Here is a 23439-nt window from a genome sequence, read left to right on the forward strand (position 1 = left end):
ACAGGACTGCATATTTGTCAATCACAAACTTTTTCACTGAACAAAGCAACTGAAATATTAGGAGCAAATTAATGATAACATGCACCGTTAGATGTCAGAGCTGGGGCCATAATTATTATTTTGTTTACTGGAAACCTAAACAGTAGGAAAGGACAGAGTGATTTGACCTACACTTAATGCAGAGGATCAAGTGGTAGAAATTTGAGTGCAGTGCTCAATTAATTGGCAATTTTAGCTATACTGCAGCCCCTCCCTGACCCAAGGTTCCTATTAAAATTTAGATACTGCTTAAAATATATCCCAGAGGTGTAAGTTTTGATATAGTCAGGTCCTTTCAGGAGTTAAGAATACACTGCCACTATGGGAATTCTTCCTTACCATGGCAGCGGCTGAAATTCAGCCGTGAGCTGCACCCATCAGATACACTTCCTCTTACTCATTCCTGCTTCCTCCTACTTACTCCACAGATTGCCATGCACTTGGTCTATCAGGAGTTCCTCTTTGACACTTCCACCTCTACTTCCCCCAGATCCATGGTACATATAAATCTTCCTAGTCTGAATATTCTCATGTCTGCATCTAGTGGTACCTTTGATCTCTGCTAGCACAACTCCTTCCCTAGTGTTGATTTCCTCACAGTGAAGCTGAGCCTCATTCTGTGTTGTACAAATTGCAACTACTTAAAGCATGAGGATGAAAAATACTTCTGTGTATATTTTGAGGCTAAACTGCTGATTGCTGCACAGTCCTCAAATACCACAGTGGCAGCTGAGAATGCCCAAAACAGAGGATACAGTCTAAAAACATGTGAAATATTTACTCCTGAAGAAACATCCCAGTTATTAACCAATTTGGGAAACAGTTGACCTTTCTCTCTTTCCGATTTCATTATTTCTTCCTTTACACTTGTTTAACACTAAGTTGTCATTTCTCTACAATACTGCAATGCAAAAAAAAAAAAAAAAAAAAAAAAGAGGTTAGTCTAAGCTGAGTTTTCAGGCTTCACTCTTCACCTGTTTGGAAGACTTGTCTTGGTATGGGACGAGCTGCCTCCTGGAGCATCTGCTTGTTAGCATTTACTAAGCATTTTAGACCAGGCAGTCCATATGTAGGGAGATCCAGGTAGCCTCACCATGTCTGGCCAAGGCAGGTGAAGTCTTAGCAGAGCAAAGATCCAAATCAGACTCTTCCTGCAGCTTTTGTCACAGGAGAACAGTAATTAGCAGCATTCAAACCAAACAAAACCTATTTCAGCACTTACAAGGTGTTACTTTCAGCCAGACACCTCATTAGCAACTAGGGAAATAATTCTTTAATTCTTTTCCCAAAATCTACACCCCCCACCTCCTTTCCACTGCTTAGCATACTCTGAACCTGGTTCATTTGTTCCCTTTTGTCCTCACAGCCTTAGGCCAGAAAGGAAAAAAATATTCTATAGTATGATCAAGGAGGGTGTTCCAGTGAAAATGAAGCTTGTGTGCTTTGTTCTGAAATAAAGAATTAGGAGATATTTTTTAAATATTCACTTATGAGAACCGTAACCTGAGAGCCAAGGGAGAAATAGTTCAAAGGGTGTTGTAATTCAATGGCCTAGAAATAATCTGCGGTGCAGAAATAATTTGCTGTGAGGTTATTTTAAGATTACTGTGTGTTCACTGTTGAATTAGCAAATTTATCGACATTTCATACACAGAAAATGAGCCTGACAGAGTTGTTCAGCCTCTGTTACAAGAAGCCCCCCAAGCCAACTGGAAACTCTCTCCAAACCAAACCCTTTCTCTCCCTGTTCAGCAAAACATGACTTATTTCTAGGCTTCTACTTTTTTTTTTTTTTTTTTTTTTAATAGCTAGGATTTCAGTGGAGATCACAGACTTGGATTTCAACTCTTGGATGCATCTGGGGAAGAGAAGAGAAAAAAAAAGGAGAACACAGAGGGGCCTGGCAGTTTGGGTGGTATTAAAAAAAAAAGTATTCAGGCAGAGTGTAGTGAGAATAGTGGTTTGAAAACACAGCCCTGAAGGAAGAGTCTCCAGAGAAACAATGGGAAAGGAATAAATAAAAAGAAAGTTATAAATTCATCTATTTGCTCTTCCCTGACCCTTGCTTTTACTCCTCTTCACAGCAACTACCCTGGGAAAGGCACAATGCTTTCCCCTGTCACAATATTGAGAAAAATTGAAATGGGGAAGAAAGACCACCAGATGCTTTATTGTCTTAGGCGTTTCCACATAATTAGCTGGGAATAAAGGTCCTCTGCATGGTTTCATTGCATTGAATGAACTTGGATATTGCTACACAGTAGTGTGTTTTATGATTCATGCTCTGTTATCCATCGGCTTTTTGAAAACTGCCAGCTACTTTATCACTGACGGCCAAGCCTAGGCCTACAACTTAAAATGCAGCAATGCAAAGTTAACTGTGCATGACAGATGTCCATGAAATTGTTTAACACACGCACGCATGCACACAGCACACACACACACACTCTCACAAAGCTGTCTCTTGCCCTCCTACTCTCTCCTGCATCTCTCACTGCGTGGCCAATCTCAGTTTTAAATACAAATAAAACCTGGGTACTGCAGAAGAAATTGTGAGTGCATGGTAAGGATGACAGGTTGCTGCAGGAATCATGTGCTCTGCGAGCAAACTTTCCAGAGAGGTTGTGAGAATCACAAAACCAGCTCCTCCGAGTGCCTTGAGAGGGGGTCAGGTCCTCTTCTCTCCATCTCCTCTCCCACACACTCCCTCCTTGCAGGTCTCCTGCAGATGGGAAGCTTGGGGGCAAAGGCCGCAAGATGTTGAAGTTCCCGTTGGGTTTTCAAAACCACCAGGGTTTTACCTCAGGAGCCCCACTTCCAGAGGAGAGACTCATGGGGCATAATTGTCCTGCCGCTGCACCTTGTACCGAATTGTCCATTGACTTCCATGTCAGAGGATTAGGATCACAGGGCCTACAAAATCTTCACACGAGGTGTTCCTCCTCTGAGGAGAGTGGGGGATGCCCTCAGTGGAATTACTGCCTGTATAAACTGGGCTAAGGGAACCAGACTCTCAGAGAAGGAGTAAGTTTGGGGCATGCAGAGAGGAGTTCACTCTGGCTCCATGCAGGGAGCTGCCCGGTGCCTGGTGTCCCCTTCTGGGAAGCATGGGTCCATCCCTGCTCCCCAACCCACTTGTCAAGCACTGTGGCATAAAGCAAGAGGGGGGTGAGCATATCCCTCTCCTTTCTCTGCCTTCCATGAACAGCTCTATTGATTGCCATTGGGTTATTAGCATGGGAAGGTGGTACCCAGTGTGAATGCAAGTGACAGCAGCGAGCCAAAAGAAAGGAAACAGGGAACTGGCTCCCCTCAGGAGGAGAGGGGAGAAGTCCCTTGACCCTGCTTGGACTTACTTTGTATTCTGGAAGGGACGAGCCCTTTCCCCAAGGTTTACTGGCTGCTCTGACAGGCAGGAAATAAACCATGAGAAACCTTCCCAGTGCTCAGCAAATGGACTCTGGGGGGGACACAGGAGAGCATCAGATGAGTCTCTCACATCACAAAAAACACCCACAACAAATGAACATGCAAAAAAAAAAAAAAAAAAAAAATCAAACCCAAGAACAAAACAGAGAGGTTTCTGCTCTCCATTTTCTTATGTCTAAACAAACATGTAATTCACTCCTGTTTAACTTCAAGGTATTTTGCAAGGAAAGCAATAATTCTGCTATAGGGAATATCGGGACAAATTCTCTGCCATCAGGCAAGCATACTTCTGTATTCACAGAGGTGGCCCAGCTTCTTCTGCTTATGCCCCTGCCTTACGGACATTAAAAGCAGCATAATGCTCAGTGTCCAGTAAACTACACCCAAGTCCAGAACGAAGAGGATGGTCACAGTTCGCAGCAGACCTTGGTGTAACTTCTAGAAGGGATTTCAGGATGGGAACCAAGAGGCTGGAGTGACAGGTGTCGCTGATGCAATTTGCCCATGAGATTTCTTTTTAACGGGTATTTTTTCCCCTCTGACACCCGCTAGCAACGCAGACTTATTTTCAATTGTCCGAGTAACCAGTTCCATCTTTCACGCTCAGGGCTAAGTAAAGCTTATCTGATATAAGGCAGTCAAGATCCTCCAGAAACATCAAGAAAATGATGTGCTTTTGATCTTTACTAGGGGAAACAAATGCCACAGCTCCCTGTCAAAGTTTTCACTCCTTCAACGCAACATAAAGCAGCTCAGTGGGATGCCAATTAAGCGCTGCGGGATGCCGTGTGTGTTTCTGTATGTCTGCATGCCTGCATGCCTGCCTGCGTGTGTGTGCGTGCGTGCGTGTGGCCGGTGGGTGGCCTGCTCGACATTTTGGTGGATGTTTCATTCCCACCCCTTTTACTACGACCCTGGTCAGGCCACTTTTATGCCAGTGACAGCTTCATGAAGCACAAAACATGGAGCAATACATGGCATGAAATTGGCAACAAAGCCGAGCAAAAGAAGGAACAATTCTCTGGCAGGATGTGATCACAATATGGCTGATTGGATCTGGAAGCAGATGCCAGCAGCGGGTATTGTCCCAGTGACTGAAAAGACATGACCCCCGAGGTACAGAAGACAAGGAGGCCCTCCTTATGAACCACAGGGGGAGGGGAGAAGAGGTGAAACCAATGAATAAATCAGGCGATGGAAACAGGGGAGAAAAGAAAATGCTAAAGAGGACTTTTATGGGGGACAGGGGCAGCTCAATATGCAAGAGCGCTGCCTCCCCAGCTAGCTGAACACTTGCTCAGACAATGGCTTTTTAACAGATGGGAGCCCTGCTGAAAGGGGCCAAGTTTTGTGTAGTTGAGAATCCCTGTTTGTTTAGTCTGCTGCTCGGGCAGGTGTCTGCAGAAAGGCAATCCAGCAGGTTAAGTGTCTCAGGGGCAGTTTAAGACAGGCAAGCCGGCATATTGACAAGGACTGGTTTTATTGGCAGGGGACTCATCTTGTTAGACTTGTTCGTGAAGCCCTCGGGAAGGAGAGGAAAAAAGAGACCTCTTTTCTTCTTTCCTTCTAAGGACAGATTTTCTTGGTCTGGACAATCAGGCCCCAGTAATAAACCCTGCCAGTAAGGCTGCTTCATGTCACAGGTACCGACAGAGCACAAAACGTTGCAGCTTGCAATGTCACAACTCTGTGTGCCTACACACATTCGTTCTTTTCCTCTTTTCCTGCAATACATTTGAAAACCCAGCTGTTTACGCTACAGTTTTCTGAATGGGCTTCTTCATCTATTTTGGCATTTACTAGAGATCATTGAAATTCGACTCACACGGCTCCTGACCTCAGCGATGTGCAATTCTCCTCTGCGGTAACAGAGATGCTGCCATTCTCCTCAGTTAACGATGACATCCAGCTAAAAGGACTGTTGGGGTTGATTTTTCCTCAGTCACATAAGCACACAGACACCACATGCCACGTACAGGATCAGGAGACCCCAGCATGTAAGCATGGGGGGGTGTGTGGGAACAACCCAGAGGAGCTGAAAGCCTCACTCACTCACAAGATACTTGTTTCCAGACTGGGTAAGCAAGTGAACGCTGCGAGAAGGCCAGGGGCAGAGGATGCTGCTCTGAGGATGCCTCCAGCAGGGTTACAGCCCTGAGCAAGCCAGCAAGTGGCAGCGAGCACAGCTTCTCCTTGCACTGTGAGAAATGGCACTAATTGCAAAATCCTGTCCTGTGCCTGGTGTGGGCAGGCAGCACAGCAAGCTGGCTGCTCGCACAGCCAGCGTGCCTTTCTTCCTGCCCATAAGCAGCCTCTGATAACACCAGCCCCCCAGTCTTCCACAGAAGATACTGCCCTCTTTGTCAAACCACAAGGTGTTTGGTGATATACTCACTGGTGCCCAAGATGAGAAAATATTCTTGCATGACCCTACCCAAAATGGCAAACTTGTAACAACATGGATCGTGCAAGGAACAAAAAAATCATGGGGAGAAGGAAAACACACGCAGCATCATGCCTGAGTGGCAACAGGAGTGTCACCTCCCCTCACACTGCATCACAACAGTCATGGTAGCCCTGAATCTCAAACAATTCAAAGAAAGGATGAAGAGACACCCATGTGGGTTGGACACAGTCTCACTTGGGCTTGAAGCAGTGCAGCTATGTTCTGGACAGACCCAACTCCTGGCCCATGCTGGGCTGTACCCAGTGGCGTCGCAGTGCCATGCAGGGCAGACATGCAGCCATCAAATGAAATGTTCGCCTTTAATTCCTACCTGTGCTATTGAGTTGCTAGGTGACTTCAGACAAGAGACATCACTTCTCTGTGCTCCCATTCCCCTTTTGCCCTCCATATCCTTTCTCTACTTAAAATGCAAGGGCAGTCAGTCTTGGTAAGAGTATGGATTCTATATGCCCAACAAGATTTCCATCCTGATCCAGGTATTTCTAGCTATTCTTCCTCTCAGAAGAGTGAGACAGTGGCCTTACCTATGCTGTTTTACCTCCTTCTTTGCTCTGAAACTTCTCTGTAGTCATGATTCACATTGGAAGAAAAACATTGCTCTGATTCTACCTAAGCAGCCCTCCAGAGGATAAACAGAGACCATTACTTTTAGGGGCTGGAGGTAGCACCATGGTTGCATGATTAAACCAGTGCCTTTCTGCCTTAAGCCACTCTTGCAATCTCTCTTTCACCTCCAGGTCTGTTTCAAAAAGAGGGAGGTTAAAGCTTGTTTCCTATATATAGTGGGTTGCTGCATGGCTACTGAGCCCACCCACAAGAGATCTGCAAAGAAATGTGAAAGCAGTGCTCACTATATTGAAAGCTTCATCTTCCCCTTTCTACTTTCCTTTAAAAAAAGCCAGACCTTTCTCTGGATTGGGTTAAACAGCAAAACCTCCACACACAGCTGCACATGCAATTTCATCTTTGATATCTATCTTCTGGCATCAAAAACTTGGGTCTTGAACTAGCAACCTAGACACAAAGGTCTTTCTAGCTATTTCCCAGCTTGCAAAGCGTCTTATTTGAATATTTTTGATACAAAGTTAAACATTTTTCTTCAAAGCACCTAAGGAGCTAATGCTCTTTCTGAATTTGCCTCTTCCCATTTAGTTATCTTGGTACTATTCATTTTTAGAGGCTTAAAGTGGAGTTTATGCGGCATTAGTATTCATAGGCACATGCTAATTTACTCTTATGTTCGGATATGTAAGTGGTTTTTTTCAGATGAAACAGAGGGGATTAGATCTAGATCACTTGCTCTGAAGAAAAGTTATAGCATGCCTCAACTTTCTATTCTTTTGAACACAGCATCAATTACTAAAACTAGACTTCTTATTCCTAAAAAAAAAAAAAAGTATGTGTTGCAGTCTCGGAAAGAGAAAAAATATTGTATCCTGGTATGAGAAAGTCACAAAGTCCCCAACCCCTCCCTCCGCCCTCCTCCTTTCTCCGCAGGGACAAGGGATTATCACCACTGATCCCTAACGCCACTCTCGGTTCCTCGGCTCTGCACTGTTGCGGAGGCCCCGGGTGCACTCCAAGCCCTCGACGCGGGGCTGGCTGCAGCCACCGCTGCTCGGGGAGGTGGGCTGGCTGGCTGACCACCGAGATGCCAGACCCAAGGGCTGTGCTCTGGCTGTCGATGGTTAGCTGTTGCAGCTGGAGGGAAGGCAGTGGTTTGGGTCTGCCCCAGCCAGCCGGCGCTCAGGAAATCACCCTTGCGGAGGGGAGCAGGCTCTAAGGGCAGCATGTCCCTTGCCTAGGTTTCACAGCCATAGAAATTTGCTTCAATATACAAATGTGGCTGAAGGAGAAACTCATAACAAAAGCTTTTTCTAAATATTCAAAAGCATACGGTTGGAGAGGAAACACACTGCTTTTTGATTCTGTTTTCACTTTACAACTCAGATTTTAAATATTATTACTGCTAAGTATATTAACATTTGAAAGTAAACCCAAATTCTCATCATTTTTCCCTGTATTTTCTGTTTGGAAACAAGAGAATTACCTCCCTAAAATCCATTTATGTTGTGAATTTGATTTGGAATATGTAATCCTCCATGAGACGATAATGCACTTAGGCGGGATATGAGCAAACGTCCCGTTTCCCTCTTGGGCAGCTGTAGGGCGGTAGGGACCCAGCCCTCCCACAGAGCCCCAATGCACCCCACAGAACCCACCTTTGGCCCCGCACGGACAGCCCAGAGTCACCCCTGGACCAGCTTTGGTGTTGTGTTTTTTTCTGATGGCCTCCAGCGGCCAAGGCAGTACTGCTGCCTTGTTTGATGGGCTGCAGCGGACCAAGGGAGCACTTAAGCAACTGGGGCGGATGGGGCAGGGGAGGCAGGAGATTCAGCAAGATCATCTTCACACTGCTGTATGGGAGTGGCAGGGAGGAAAAGGTTTCATTCTGGGCACGCTTTTTCTCCAGTCATAGGTATTCCCTATTAAGGCATATTGGGTTTTTCTTTCCCCCTTAGGGAGCAAAAGGAGACCAAACTACCTCAAGAGGTCAGAATTTGCTGTGGGTTAAAAACAAGGAGGTTAACCGAGTACCTGCGTCTACATGCCATTACCTGAAATGTGTAAACATAAACTACTCACACTCTTATGAGAGTATGTATGTGTATATATATCAAAGACATTTGGTGGTGTTAATTACCTGACACTGTATCTCAGGTCCACTATGACTTTTAATGGATATGTTATATTTTGCCCTAACTGTGCCACTAATTAGCATCAACAGAAGCCACATAAGCATACAGAAAGAACTTCCCAGACAATAACTTAATACTAACTGAGTCAACCAAAGAAATGTAACATCTTCATTGAAGCTAAAGGATGACTGCCTGGCCAGACCACCAGGACCTGGGTCAATTAGACATCAAGGTCACATCAAGATGAGCGCATTAAGCAGTGAGAGGACACAGTCCTGGACATGAGGATGCAGTTGTCTGCCCCAACAAACAGCTATGACTTTCCCTGACACCATTTTGGCCTGGGCCAAACAGCATCTTCTTAAAAGATGCCCAGGCACAATTCCAGAGGGTGCATGTCCGTACCTGGGATCACTCACAATAAGCAGTGTGTGTGTTCTTCACCCTGCCCTGGAAGCTAAGAGGATTTACAAGCAAAGCTGCAAGCTGTTCCTCACCACTGGCCTCTGTGCCTGGGAACACTCCGGGGCATGTTTAATTGTGTTGTCTCGTGTAACCCAAAGGTCTGCTTTCCCCTGGGACTCTGAAATTATAGCTGTTTCTTGGCATCAAACTTTAAGGACATTGCACTGCTTGTTTTATATCAAGTTGCAATACAATTTATTACATAATGCACACAAAAGTGGGGGCTGCAAAGTCTGTAATTTCTGAGAGAGGAAATTTTGGTTTTAAAGCTGCACAGACAAATTCTGATACAATCTTTAACCATCATCACTACCTGAGCCCTTCACAGGCATTACTGAATTAAATTCTGTAAAGTCCTCATGAAAAGCAGTATTTTTAGTGCACTCATTTCATACATGGGAACCAGACACTGGGGGATTCAGGTGAAGAATACTTACCATTTCATTTTTTTGTCAATTTAAAATATTTCTGCTTGCTTTTTCCAGGTATTAAAGTTGCCTGGCTTTAGCCCTGTATACATTCGAAGTACAGTTCCCTGTTGACTTCAGCTGTTGAACTTACTGTAGGGCAATTCTTTCAGAAGCATTGCATTCCACCTCAGTCCCCAGTTCCCCTTGCTCTCTTTTTCTTTTTCTTTTTCTTTTTCTTTTTCTTTTTCTTTTTCTTTTTCTTTTTCTTTTTCTTTTTCTTTTTCTTTTTCTTTTTCTTTTTCTTTTTCTTTTTCTTTTTCTTTTTCTTTTTCTTTTTCTTTTTCTTCTTTTCCTATTCCTTTTCCTATTCCTTTTCCTTTTTCTGTTTTGTAGCTCCCAGGAACCCACTGCCCACTTCCCTGTCCTGGCTTCCACTCACACCGTTGCCTGAGCGGTTCATGCATGGCCCTGCTACTGACGCCCTCCTTTTCCTCCTTCTTGCAGTCTCAGTCTCTTCATTTCCAGATTCTTGTTTCTGTCCACCACTTCCCTTGTCCCTTCCTCACAGAGGTCACAGGTCGCTGAAGGTACCAAATGCATAGAGGATGTGCATTACCTGCTCCAGGTTGCTGTGCCCAGATGGGAACAGCAAGTAAACGGAAAGCTTTGCTCAGTTTCATTCACATTTAGTCTTGGAGTCAAGCCCAGGAAGGACAGATACCACAATGAAATCTGATTTTCTATTAACTGCATAAAATATATTTTTCACTCATCTTTCCCTTAGGAACGTACACTCTATTTAGGTTGAAACTTCACACAGTATCCAGGCACCTAACACAGAAAAGCTGCTTTAGGGCAGGTGGGTGCAGAGAAAAAGCTGGTCCTGAGAGCCTTCACAATCGCCCTACTCCTTCCAGGATTTCTCTCCAACAGCTAGGATTTGCCTGTAACCAGTGAAGCCCACTTTCGGGAACAAACTGGCTAATATTGCTGCTCTTGTTCAGGTAAAAAAGGCCCTGGCTGGTGTAAAATAAAGCATACAGAAGGTTCAAATGTGTAAGGGGAAAAAAAAAAAAAGAGGGAAAAAAAAAAGAAACAGTGCCATTTAATGTCACTGGAACTGCAGTCCTGCCAGCCCTCAATGTTTTACTGTGAGTTTCATGAAATACTCCAGTTAATGAAATACTCCAGCAGAGGCTGGACTGCACAAATGCCTCAGGTTTTCCATGGAAGAACGAAACAGAATATCTCAGTCCTTCATGCAGCACAGAGAAGCTTGAAATCGCTGCCCCCACAGGAACAGCTTCAAAACCAAAAGGCCCTTTCCCCACTTCCCAATCTGTGATTTCTGAAAAGCTTGCCATTTCTAAACCAGCTTTGTATTGCATTGGCCTCTGCTTGTGCAAGGCTTGGAGCTGCAGATCCAAACAGGGACCCCCTGTCATGTGACTCTGCATATGAATTCTGTGAATATTTCTGTTCATGAACCTGTTCACAAGCGAGCGGGAACTTAAGCCCCCCAGAAATTGGTGCGGCACATCCTAGCGGACACAGCAAGCCTCCCCGGCTGACCTCTGGGCTGGGAAAGCTCATCTCCTTAGACATCCAGGGCCCAGTCTGCCTGGGGTAGTGATGTCTGCTTACTGGTGTTGAAGCGCAGAATGGACTGAACACGTTGTCCCCTTTGTAAACTTGTTTAAATGGACAGAATGCTTGACGGACTGGGGCTTCCAGCTTTGCTTGTTTAGCAAGGAATGCTCTCTTAATTTCTTATTGTGGCACACAAGATTTAGTGCAGATCCTTTAATTTAAATGTCAGAATGTGAGCAGTAATTTATTTCCATAAAACTAAAAGCAATAAAGTCAAATATATTAAGCTCTGGCTGTGAGAGCTCAGATTATACAATATATAATTGTACAAAACACAAACAGGAAAAAACTACCCCACAAAGGATGAGTTATTATCACTCACTTAAGCGTTTGATTCAGGGCTGGTGAAAGCGGTTGCAAGAAAACAAAAAAAAAAAAAAAAAAAAAGAAAAAAAAGGAGAAGCCAAAGCATATGGGACACTGAAAGGCCCTTAGTGACAGTGAAAGTGGGGAGCAGGAACAGCTGAAGTGTCCCTACACCTGCCAGCCTTCCCAAGTGCTCCTCTGCTGCTCCTCAACTACTTTGCACTCTGAGGCTTAGTCTGACCTCCCATTTTCATACTGTGGGACTGATTCTTGGTTCCACCCCACCAATTTTCATATGTGCGTTACACCCCTAAAATTACACTCCCTGACAAATTATAAGGTATGCGGGAATAAGACACTGTATTCTTTGCAGCAGGGACCATCTTTTTTCAGCAGTCAGCACCTGGGGTAGCCAAAACCTGGTCCTGAGTAAGACCTTATCAGACACCAGTGATAACGCAACTCACAAACACAATGTGATATAGGAATTCAGATGATGATTAGCTGAGCCAAATTAGGATGACTCCACATACAAGTAAAGTTAAATAATGAAAACACATCTCTCTGAAAGGAGCGGCAGTATTTTAGCTGGTACCTGCACCAGAACTTCTCCAGGAATTTGAGCTCTGATCCCCATTCTGTCAATCTAAGCTATTCATAACATAGCTATCAAGTAATGAGGAATATAATTTTATCCTGGCAAAACCTAATGTTTGGAGGAAGCATGTGAACATCAAGGAGCACAGTTTGTACAATGGGTAAACCAGCCTCGCTATTGGTATTTAATTGATAGAGGAGAGCTAGAACTGAGGACAAAACCACCACAAATGCCATTCAGAAACGCTGCTTTATGCCACAGTTTGAATTATTACAAAAGCCACTGAAGCAGAAATACAGAAACAAAAATCTGGTAGCTGCAAACCTTCTGCTAAGCCTCCCTCCTTTCATGGCTGACCCTTATGCTACTTGCTGTGGAGAGTCTAAGGACGAATTTGGCCTGTGCACCTTTTCTGGAGAGTGAGCCACAGACCCTCCCAGGTCCACACATTCACTGGGGCTGGCATGTGCTGGTGCACCTTTTTTTTTTTTTCTTCCCCTTTGACATAGTAGAAGCTGGAAAAGATGTAGTTGTATCAGGAAGGTCATTGAATAGTGGAATCAAAGAATTATTTAGGTTGGAAAAGACCTTTAAGATCATCAAGCCCAACCATTAACCTAACACTGCCAAGTCCACCATTAAGCCATGTCCCAAAGTGCCACATCTACACGTCTTTTAAATACCTCCAGGGATGGTGACTCAACCACTTCCCTGGGCAGACTCTTCCAATGCTTGATAACCCTTTTTGGTGAAGAAATTTTTCCTAATATGCAATCTAAACCTCCCCTGGTGCAACTTGAGGCCATTTCCTCTCATCCTATCACTTGTTACTTGGGAAAAGAGAACACCACCCAACTTGGTAGAACCTCCTTTCAGGCAGTTGTAGAGAGCAATAAGGTCTCCCCTGAGCATCCTTTTCTCCAGACTAAACAACCCCAGTTCCCTCAGCTGCTCCTCATAAGACTTGTGCTCTAGACCCTTCACCAGCTTCATTGCTCTTCTTTGGACATGCTCCAGCACTTCAATGTCTTTCTTGTATTGAGGGGCCCAAAACTGAACACAGTATTTGAGGTGTGGCCTCACCGGTGCCGAGTACAGGGGGACGATCACTTCCGTGCTCCTGCTGGCCATGCTACATCTGGGTACACTGCCGGCTCATATTCATCCAGCTGCTGACGAACACTCCCAGGTCCCTTTCTGCTGGGCAGCTCTCCAGCTACTCTACCCCAAGCCTGTAGCATTGCATGAGGTTGTTGTGACTGAAGTGCAGGACCTGGCACTTAGCTTTGTTGAACCTCATACAATTGGCCTTGGCCCATCAATCCAGCCTGTCCAGATCCCTCTGTAGAGCCTTTCTACCCTCAAGTGGCTCAACACTCCGCCCAGCTTAGTGTCATCTGCAAACTTACTGAGGGTGCACTCAATCCCCTCATCCAGATCGTTGATAAAAGCATTAAACAGAACTGGCCCTGATCCTGAGCCCTGGGGAACGTCACTTGTGACCAGCTGCCAACTGGATTTAACTCCATTCACCATAATTCTTTGGGCCTGGCCATCCAGACAGATTTTTACCCAGCAATGATTATGCCCATCCAAGCCATCAGCAGCCAGTTTCTCCAGGAGAATGGGCTCAGGAAAGGCTTCCTTGGCAAAAGGCATCTGCTGTGCTTTTTGAGATGGGAGAATGGGTGCAGGAAGGGCTTCCTTGGTAAAAGGTGTCTGCTGTGCTTTTTGAGATAGGAAGGGTACAATGTGACACAGCTGCAGCATGTGTGAGGGCTGATCAGGACCAGGAGGACAGGGCACTAAATTTTGGGACCTATGTGATTTCCTTGCTGTTCCTACTTGCAATAGGCCAGAGACCTCTAAGAGTGGCTCTTCCAGCACCACTTAATGCCATCACTCGTAGGCTTCACTGAAGCCTGCAGAAATACTGATTAACAGTATTCATCCTGGACCAGGGTGTAGGCACTCCCCTCCTTTTCGCTAACCCTTAATGTATTCATTGCCTTATTTTCATACATGCTGATTGAATAGCGATTTATTCCTCTGGTGCAAGGCTAGTCCCCCCATACTAAATGTGAAATCTTTATTCTAACCAATGTCTAAATCATTGTTTTCTGGCGGCGCAGATCATGTGGCACAGATTATTAATAGCTCTGGTCTCTACACCACTTGACACGGCGCTCCAGCTGTCATTCTGCTCCCTGGCTCGTATGATTCTTGCACTGGTGAAGTGCCAGGCCCGGGCCGAGCCCATCAGTCACTGTCACCCACCACCCAGTGATGAATAGCCCTGCGAGCGCCGTGGCGAGGCCCCGGCTCCCGTTCACACGCGCCTGACTTTTACCGACTCCAGCACACCAGCTGAGGCCGGTCCCCACCGAGGTGGGCCGCGGCGACCTGGAAAGACCACCCCCCCGCACCCCGGATTAGTTAAAAATGAAACAAATCCTAATGCGATCATGTCACTAATTATGCATTTAATTCAGTTATAAGGAGCTAATGGCTCCCTCAGTGACAGCTTTTACTGCTAAAAGGCAATTCATTCCTGAAACTGAGAAATCTAATTACACAAAATGCTTCGTCCTAATCCTTTCAAAGAATAATCTTATTTGTAGACATTAACATCCCAGATGCTGCTGCTGTTTGTCCATTATGACAGTGTTTGTCCTGAATAATGTATAAATAGCTCTTTCTGGACAGTTGCATGTCACTAAATCAATACAATTTGCTGCCTTCTGTTACATTAAGTCAGCCTGGGCAAGCTGGAGAAAATTAACCTTTTGTTTCCCACTCAAAAGGGCCTTTGAAATTAGAAACAAGAAAGGGTTGGAAGGCCTATGGGAATCGTGAGGTCTTTTTTTTTTTAAGCCCACAAAGTATTCAGCAGATCCACAGGGCTGGTGATGGATATATCTTCAGAAAAATTGGCAAAACATTTCCAGGCAGCAGGGGAGGTGCAAAAGGCAAAATTGTATTCTGTTTTTTCTCTCGTCTCTTCCTTAAATGTTTCAAGTTTCTTCTACCGAAGCAGCTTAATTGCAGTAAATTCTCGCCATAGTGTTTTGTTGTCAAGGGAACAGTACTGCTGCTAAGATGTTCCTTAGCAGTTGTGGTAGCTCCCACTGCTAGCGAGGTGGGAAATATCCCCACGGAATTGCTCTCTACACAAAAAGCCCTTCAAACACACAGAAAACCCTAGAGAACACAAAGTCTTTTTCTCATGCAATATATAACTGAGAAGATGAGCTGAGGGCATGTAGCTTCAAACAGAAATACCACCAAACGCAGAGCTGTGTTTCAGTGTTTTCGCCTATTTATCTTATGTAGTAAGAAATATCTGCCTACATCTATGGCTATGTTAAAGTAATCAGCTCTCCCCTAGTTTTAGTAGGAGAGTTCCAAATTTCCATGCAATGTCCTGGCAGTATCCCAAGGGATGCTCATAGGATTCCCTAAATGTCACTCATATTTATGAAAGCCTCCAAGAGATTTGTTTTTAACCATAAACTCAAGCCCCACTGAAACCTCTCTGCCACAGACCAAGAGTGCAGCTGAGCAGTGCTCAGCACAGAGAACAGAACATGGCTCTGAGTGAAAAGGAAAACCTAGCTCCTACCAAACCCATACCTCAGCTCAAAGTAAGTATGAAGGGTACGTACTCAATGTTCCACTATAAAGTCATTAGGAAGCTAACTTATTGGAAAAAATCCAGCGCTGAGAATTTATGTCGAAGCTCCTCGTAGAGTAGAAGTGACACCTTCAGCTCTTATTCTGTCCCCAGCCTCCAAGCGTCTATTCTGTGAGCTCACCAGTAATGTCCCGAATTGTGCTGGCTTCTTGAAACAGCACAGAGGGAGCTCTGCAGGCAGAAGGATCGGGGGGAAATTAAGAAGTAATCTGCCATTCAAAAAATGCAAAGTGCAAATTAGAAAATGCCAAGTTTCCCCATTGTAATTTGGATTCTGACTTAGTAGGAACAGTTTCCACAGGCAATCTTCAGGGCACTGTAGGGGATGAAAAATGGAAAACAGGCCACAGCTTCACTAGCACAAAGGCACATGCCTGTCCCTCAGATGCAGGCTTGCACAGAAGTTAAGTGCAGAAACGCACCCCTTGCAAGCATGCAGCTCTAACAGACAATAATGGCAAAAGAAGAAATCAAAAGCTTGCTCTTGGAACCAAAAATCAAATAACAGGCTATTTACCCAGAGAAATAACAGTACAATAAAGCATTCGCGTCTGCCATCCTGTGAAAGGATAAATGAGGGAGCTCCCTGAGGCCGCACATGCACTGCATAGCATTAGGAAGAGGAGTCCCTTGCATGGTGACGGGCTATTCAGACTGCTTCCCGTACAGATAAACCACATTTGGTGGTATTACTGATTTTACTGCAATTTCAAAAGCATTCTCTCCCTGTTTTCTCATTTTGCAGTTGATTATTTCTTTTCCATGCCCACCTGGATTGCTTCATTTTATTCTTCAAGAAAATCTTATGGCAGGTTTCTCCTGTGAGGGCTGTAATTCAGCTCTCCAGGAGTTTTTCACATTTGTGGCTTCCTGGACTAACTGATGGCAGCTGCTTTGCTAAGCTGAACTTCTCTTTGCTTCCTCATCCTACCAAGAGAGCAGATCCGGAGATCTACCAGCACAGCTCCCCTTCCCCCTCTCCACCTTGCAATGCCATATTTCCATTGCTTTCCATGGAGATGGTCAGATTTACAGGGGCTGGGGGGTGTTACTTTCAAGGTCCCCTCATGAGAGCAGTGATTCAACATCACAGATTTCTTCTGGAAACACATGCCTGTGAGGTATGTGCAAAGCTGGCCTCGCAGAGAGCCCCGCAAAGCCTATTCGCCCTGTGCCAGTGGCACCAAACTCTTATCCTAACCACTTGCTCTGGCTCTGACACCGTACTGAAGCAGGGGCTGGGAATGGAGTGTAGCAATGTTTTTAAACTGACTGCACTGCTACAGAAAATGTGAAACCACTTCTTTAGACTCCCTGCTGTTACTGTTCTGTGGCTTGGAGGACATAGGTACATAGTTATGTCAGGTCAGCACTTTCCACATGTACTGAATGTATTTAAAATATTCAATGTATCCATCTGAATATTTTTAGGGGGATTAATTGTTCAAATCTAAAAAGTTTATGCCACTCTAATGGACTGCTAATGGAAGAAGCTTTTAAAAAAATCTCTGTATTGTTCTGAGACTGGACTGTGACCTAGCCACCAGGTATAATATGTACCAATATCTATCTTACACTGTGAAATTTAGATTGCAAATCCATTATGATAGAGTCTGTGTCTTTATGTATTGTGCGCTGCTGAGCAAGCTCACAGAGCTCAATAAATAATAAATGGTAGGAACTTGACCTTGAATATTAAAAGTGATCTGAACAATTCTTCACCCAGGAATTTGGGTTCATTTTCCCCAGAACCTTTATCTTGGGGACCAAGGTGCAGCTGTGACAGAAAAGCAAAGCTAGCACTGTCTTCTGGCTGGGCTGGGTCTGATTTTGAGTCCCAGATGTTTTCTTTGCTGACAGAAGCAGGAGAACAGCACTGCCTGTCCCAGAAGCTGGCAGGGCATGCCAGCTCAGATGGTCCACTGCTGCCCACCTCGCCCACAGAGTCCCCAGCTAAGTTTTCGGATGGCAAGTGCCTTACGGGTAAGCTCACCTGGGGCAGAAAATGCAGCTTCCCACAAGATGGCTTTCAGATCCCTAGGCCAAACCAATCTGACAGGTTCTGGCAAGCAAATAAAATTAGTAAAGCTGATTTGCAGTGTAAAACCCAGATCTCACACCCCTTAATCAGCTACAGAGAAAAAAGGTCGTGATTTTCTCAAGTGAGGACCAAGTATTTCAAATATTCCTGGAACAAAGACTATTTCCCTTTGATCATCTCACAAATAATTCCTGTATTGGTTAAAGAAAGACAGAGATAAAACACAGAAGTACTATCTCCTGACCACAGTGGTTTGAGCGGGTGCCTGGAACCTCATTTAGTTATCAGGATTCTGTGAGGTTACTAATTTATTGCTGTTAGTGAGGAGGCCACATAGAAAGGGCTCTCTTACAGCTCTCATGATAAATAACAGTTCCCTCCTGCTTAGTCAGTAACTATTGCTTAGTGGCGGGTTTAGTTTTCATTTAATTAAACAAATTGGACATCACCTCTAGTTATCTGTAAGAAAAGAACACAGAAACTGGAAGATGCAGAGTTGGGAGGGCAAGGAAAGAAAATTATAATATATTTTCCTTCCTGAAGGAGTCATGGGTCTTCCAAAGGCCTTTTCATCCCTCATTGCATGCTTTGCCACTGTTTTTTTGCTGTGGAAAACATTGCTGGAGAGAATAAAACATTCTACCCATGAAAGAGACGAGGACTGGGGATCAGAGTGTGACACAGATGGTCTTAAGCTACTCCTGGGGAGATGAGAAGCTTACAGTACTTTGCTTGCGAACTCTTTGGGTAGCAGATAATTTCTCTGTGCTATGTTTTACAGTACATGGCTTAATGGAGCTGGTCCTCTGTGGGGAGCTGCTTTCTGCTTCTGAAAGGCTAAAGCCTGCCATGGTAGTGCCAAGGTTACTCCACTGCCCTCAGAGTTGGCCCAGATGAGATGAGAACATGTCTGCTACAGGACGAGTGGAATTAGAGATCTGGAGCAGAAAGGCAGGCATGGAAAAGTAGTACATCAAGAAGTGATAAGGTTTCCTAGTCAAAGAGTGCATTTCAACTGAACCGATGGGCAAGATAAGGGAACACCCTTTAATTACGTGAGTCTTTTGAGCTTTTGGGTGCACTTTGAGAACCCATGGAGCCAAGGCAAAGAACTGAGTCCATCCTGTCACAGACTTGTGTCCTTCCAGGTGTGCACATGTGCCCAGGGATAGCCTCAGGAAACAAGCAAGGTGGGAGGAAAGAATGGGAATGGTTGAGTTCCTGACCTTTCCTTTAAGGTTGCCCTTCTTTTGTTTCCAGAGTTGGAGAGGATTTATTGAGAGTGGTATCTGAGGGTATACCTGGTGTTGTCATCACGCATCTGAAATAAGAAACTAATATTACAAAACATTTCCTGTTACATTAAAAAACAAGTCCTATTTCCACGCTGTGGAATAGCACCCAAAAGGAAAATCTACCGTAATGTCATTTAAGAGGGAAACGAATAGTATATTTATTCTCCCCCAAAATATACCTAAAGAAATTGGTTGGGTACTGGCTACGACATACAGCATCCTTTCCAGCTGTACTTTCATGTGTTCTAGGATTCTTCATTGCTTAGACTGTTTTAACAATCAGTGAGAAACAAGAAGAAAATCATCATGTGCTTGACATCTCTTGCCAGGATGGCAAGATTCACGTAGGATGTACTTTCAAAATTTAAAATAATAAATACCTTATTATTGCTGACCAAACAGTCAGAGCAGCAACATTTTCGTTCAAGCTGAAAACAGCAAGATGATCCATGCACAGTGCTGAAAGGCTTTGTCCCTTGGGACTGCCATTTCAGGTACACCACTTGCACTGCACACCCAAAATACCAGAGTTACCTTAGAGGCCTTTTGAGCAGCATCTAAAGGCCGCAAAGGAAAATGAAAAGCAGCATCTAGTAGACCACCATTAGCTCTGCTTCGCCACTTGGTTCATTGGAAAGTTAGTGTCTGCCTGAGCAGGCCTGTGTGGTCAGGCAGAAAACACAGCTGAGCAGCAGGGCTTAGGCACCCCTCCATCACTGTCAATAAGTGAAATGGAGGGCCCTTACATCATTTCATTTACTATTTCAATGATTACATAGATCATTGCCTTCTCATTGTTTCAGTGATAGATTTAATTAACTTCCAATTAATCACAGAGGGTGATATTTAATGCTCAGCCCTGCACCGAGCACAGTGTCACAGACCAAAGAATATATTTTGAAGGCTTCAGTAATCAAGAGGTCATGGAAGATAGATGTTCTTCACCAAAAGAGAGAGAGAGAAGATAAATTTGTGTGTCCACTCTGCTCTGGCTAACTGTTTTAGGATAATTGTTTCACATCCAAATTATAACTTTCCAAAAGGTCCATCCATGCACAAAGCTAGATAAAAGGGAGGAAGGGGGGCAGGTAATAGGGTCATGTTATAGAGACTTCATAGGGCTGTAATTCCCATCTGCAGGCAGCAGCGATGTTTGCAGCTGCAATGGTTACGGCCCTGACAAATGGGCAGAAAGAAATTTCCTGTAAAGATACTTCCATTTAGATAGAAAGACTTAAAAACCCAAACCCAAATCAATGACAAAAAGAAGAGTTTCATTACACTAAGGGTGATTACATGATGTGCAAACTCTTCATCTCATCTGCTGCCTTTCTGGGAACAGGGTGTTAACATCAGGGCATCTGCTGGTGGCCTTTTAGAAGGGGTTCAAAAGATTTCCATTACAAAGAAAAAGTCCTATTATTTTAAGCAGAAACACTTAATTGATAGCATTTCCCTGATATATCTAGTGAACGTACTTGGGGTGCCTGTGTCACTTAAGAGAAAAGTAGATGGTATGTATGACAGATCTTTTGGACGTTAAAAGCAATTTTGTTCCTTTTTACTCTTTTGACAGCATTCATGTCAGGCTTTTGCCTGAGACAGTGCCCCAAGGTACCACTGTAATACAAACAGTGACCGAGTGACCAAGGCTGAGAACCCTCCAAGTCACATCTCTGTTTACTAAGTAACATCTGATCAATTCCAAAATTTCTGGCTGTGCAAGCTGGGGGACATGCTCAGCAAGGCCAGGGCTTGCAGCATGTCAGCTCTGCCCTGGGAGCCAGAGAACCTCCCTAGCTCGCCAGTTTATAACTTCCCACACAGCCAACATGCCCCCAGACCCCTGCAAGCACAATGCTAGTGCCTTAAAAGACTAATTATCCATCTGAAAGAAAGGATAACAGCACTAAAATGGGAGGATAAGGAGAACCCAGAGAAGCTGGAAGGATCAGGAAGGGAGACAGTTTTGAAGGGAGAGAGCACCAGGCTCTGGTTGAAGGGGTCAGAGCATTTGTGATAATAGCCATGCGACATTTCAAGTAGTCCCTGAAGAAGAGGATGGCTTAGTACCTCTACCTTGCCAGAGCTGGTAAGGTAGGCTGGTGCAGAAATGCAAAGAGCTGTTGGCGTATGCACTGAACTTGCCCTGAGCATGTGGTTGGAATGACCTGGTCCATTCTTGGTTGCTCAGTCATGCTTTCCTCTGGCCTGAGCAGCTCCCTGCATCATCACCTTCCTCACCACCTCCAGAGACATGCTGTCCACTGCCTGCCTCAGCTCCCGTCCTAGCTTTTTGAAATAGTTGTGAGAGAGGGGGAATGTTTTCAAACCCTCATAACAAGCAAAGCATCTAAATCCATCCTGTCTGGGGCAACTTATTCTGCAGTCTGTAGTGTAAAAGTAAATACAATGAGAAAGGAGTGAGTCTGTGCTTGCTGAGAAATTTTCCCATAAGGATTTCTTCCATGCTGGCAGTCCTGGCTAACCTGACACTGTGACAGTAAATTCAGCTGTGTGCATGTGTGTGCATGTGTGAGTGGGACAGAGAGATAGCAGGAAACCTTCTAACAAATGCAGAGTATAATTCTTCCCTTTCCTTTCCTATGGCTAATCTCTGAGTGCAAAGTAATTATCTTTCTCACGACTTTAAATCTCTCTCTCTGGTATATTCTTGCCTGTCCAACATGACTTTACAACTCCTTCATCTGGCACACAGCTGGCATGCCTCACGGTGGATTCCTCTAAAGAGTGATTTAAAGTTGCTTTCCATCAGTGTAAAACTAATGAGCAAGAAACATCTTGACACATGGTAACTGTAAGCAACACACTTGGTCAGCTGTGTACGAGAAAGACACCCTCACTTAAGACTTTCCAACTGTTCTCTTACAAGCACTCACAAGGCTCAAAGCCCGGGATGCTTATTTATTAGTATCTTCACTTACCCAGGTGTCTCTTTTCAGATAGACACTCCACACTTCTAATGCAGCTTCCCATCTGGAAGTACTGCTTCTCTCTCCCTCTGTTTCTAGAGATGCACTGGAACCTATCAGAGTTTTAAATCACAGACATGCTCACTGTTTTCAGTTTTTCCAAAAAAATTAACCTGAAGCTTTTTCTGTAGTACTCAGCACCGTACTACCTCAGCACCTTGTCACAGCAGTATGAATACAGCCAGCCTGCCAGCAACACTGTTGTGATCCCAGATTTACTGCAGCTGAACTGAAAGTAGTGTGAAATTATTTCAGATTTACCAAGCACATGTGAGAAGAGAGCTTTGACCCCATCTAATTTATCTTCATTTTTCCCCTGTGAAACAGAGAAGCCTGAGCAGAAATGAAGCCTTGGGCCAGCATTTTCTTACACAAATAACCAAAGCGAGACTCCAAGCAGGTTCAAGCCTCTAAAGGAAAGCATCCCCATTTACTTTAATTTAATCTAAATAACTGTTGGTTGTCAGGAGTTTCAAGAATTCAGCTCAGTGGAAAACCAGCTTCTTTATTTAGTACCTGGATGTGATTTTGTGGTTGTTTTAAAAAACATGAATGCAACCATGGTGATATATACTCACTCACTATTGGAACTATCTAACACTCAAGTGTTTGCAACTCCGTGCTTCAGGAACCAAATTTTTCATAGCCAGAATTTTAAAAATGTTGACCGTAACACATTCTTAACACCAAATCAGCTGCAGGGAGAGAATATCTTCTCCTCATATGTCTGTAAGACCACTAGGTAAATAACAGGGGAGTCATAAGACTATCTTAGGACATGGAGTTGTCTTACTTGAATACACGTAACGCAAGGTTTGTAGGAACACAAACAGACCTACTTGTGGGAAACAAATAAAACAAAACAGAGAAAAAGCCTTTGCTCACAAAAGGTTTGAGGATAAGCTGAAGAAGAACTTTTGTGCCAGAAAGTTTGTCTGCTTTTTCCAAAACATAACAGACTTCTTGGGAAGAGGCTTACAAGCCTGGAAGACTGTACACGCCAAGCAGGCTAATATCACCAAACTGCTACCAACCTCAAGCATTTTCTTTAAAGTGCTGGAATTTATTAGTCCTTACTTTACTGTGCACTTTCTGCCTTCCTTTCCAATGCGTCCTGAACCTTGATTACAAATAACTGCTTTCACCTCTGCTCTTTGTGCACTCATGGCCCTTCCAAAAGCTACGTATTTGTTTCAAATAAATAAATAAATTAATAAATAATTCTGCAAGCTCTGTGGGCACCAAAAGTAGTCTTCTCTGCAGTGAGGTTGAGATGGAAACATCTGCAAGGTGCTGTAATGTGCTTCAAAGGCTGCAAATGGTAAAACTAAAAGCAACTGTCCACACAGAGAG

This window comes from Pelecanus crispus, chromosome 4, assembly GCF_030463565.1.
Source record: "Pelecanus crispus isolate bPelCri1 chromosome 4, bPelCri1.pri, whole genome shotgun sequence".
NCBI classification, from domain to species: domain Eukaryota; kingdom Metazoa; phylum Chordata; class Aves; order Pelecaniformes; family Pelecanidae; genus Pelecanus; species Pelecanus crispus.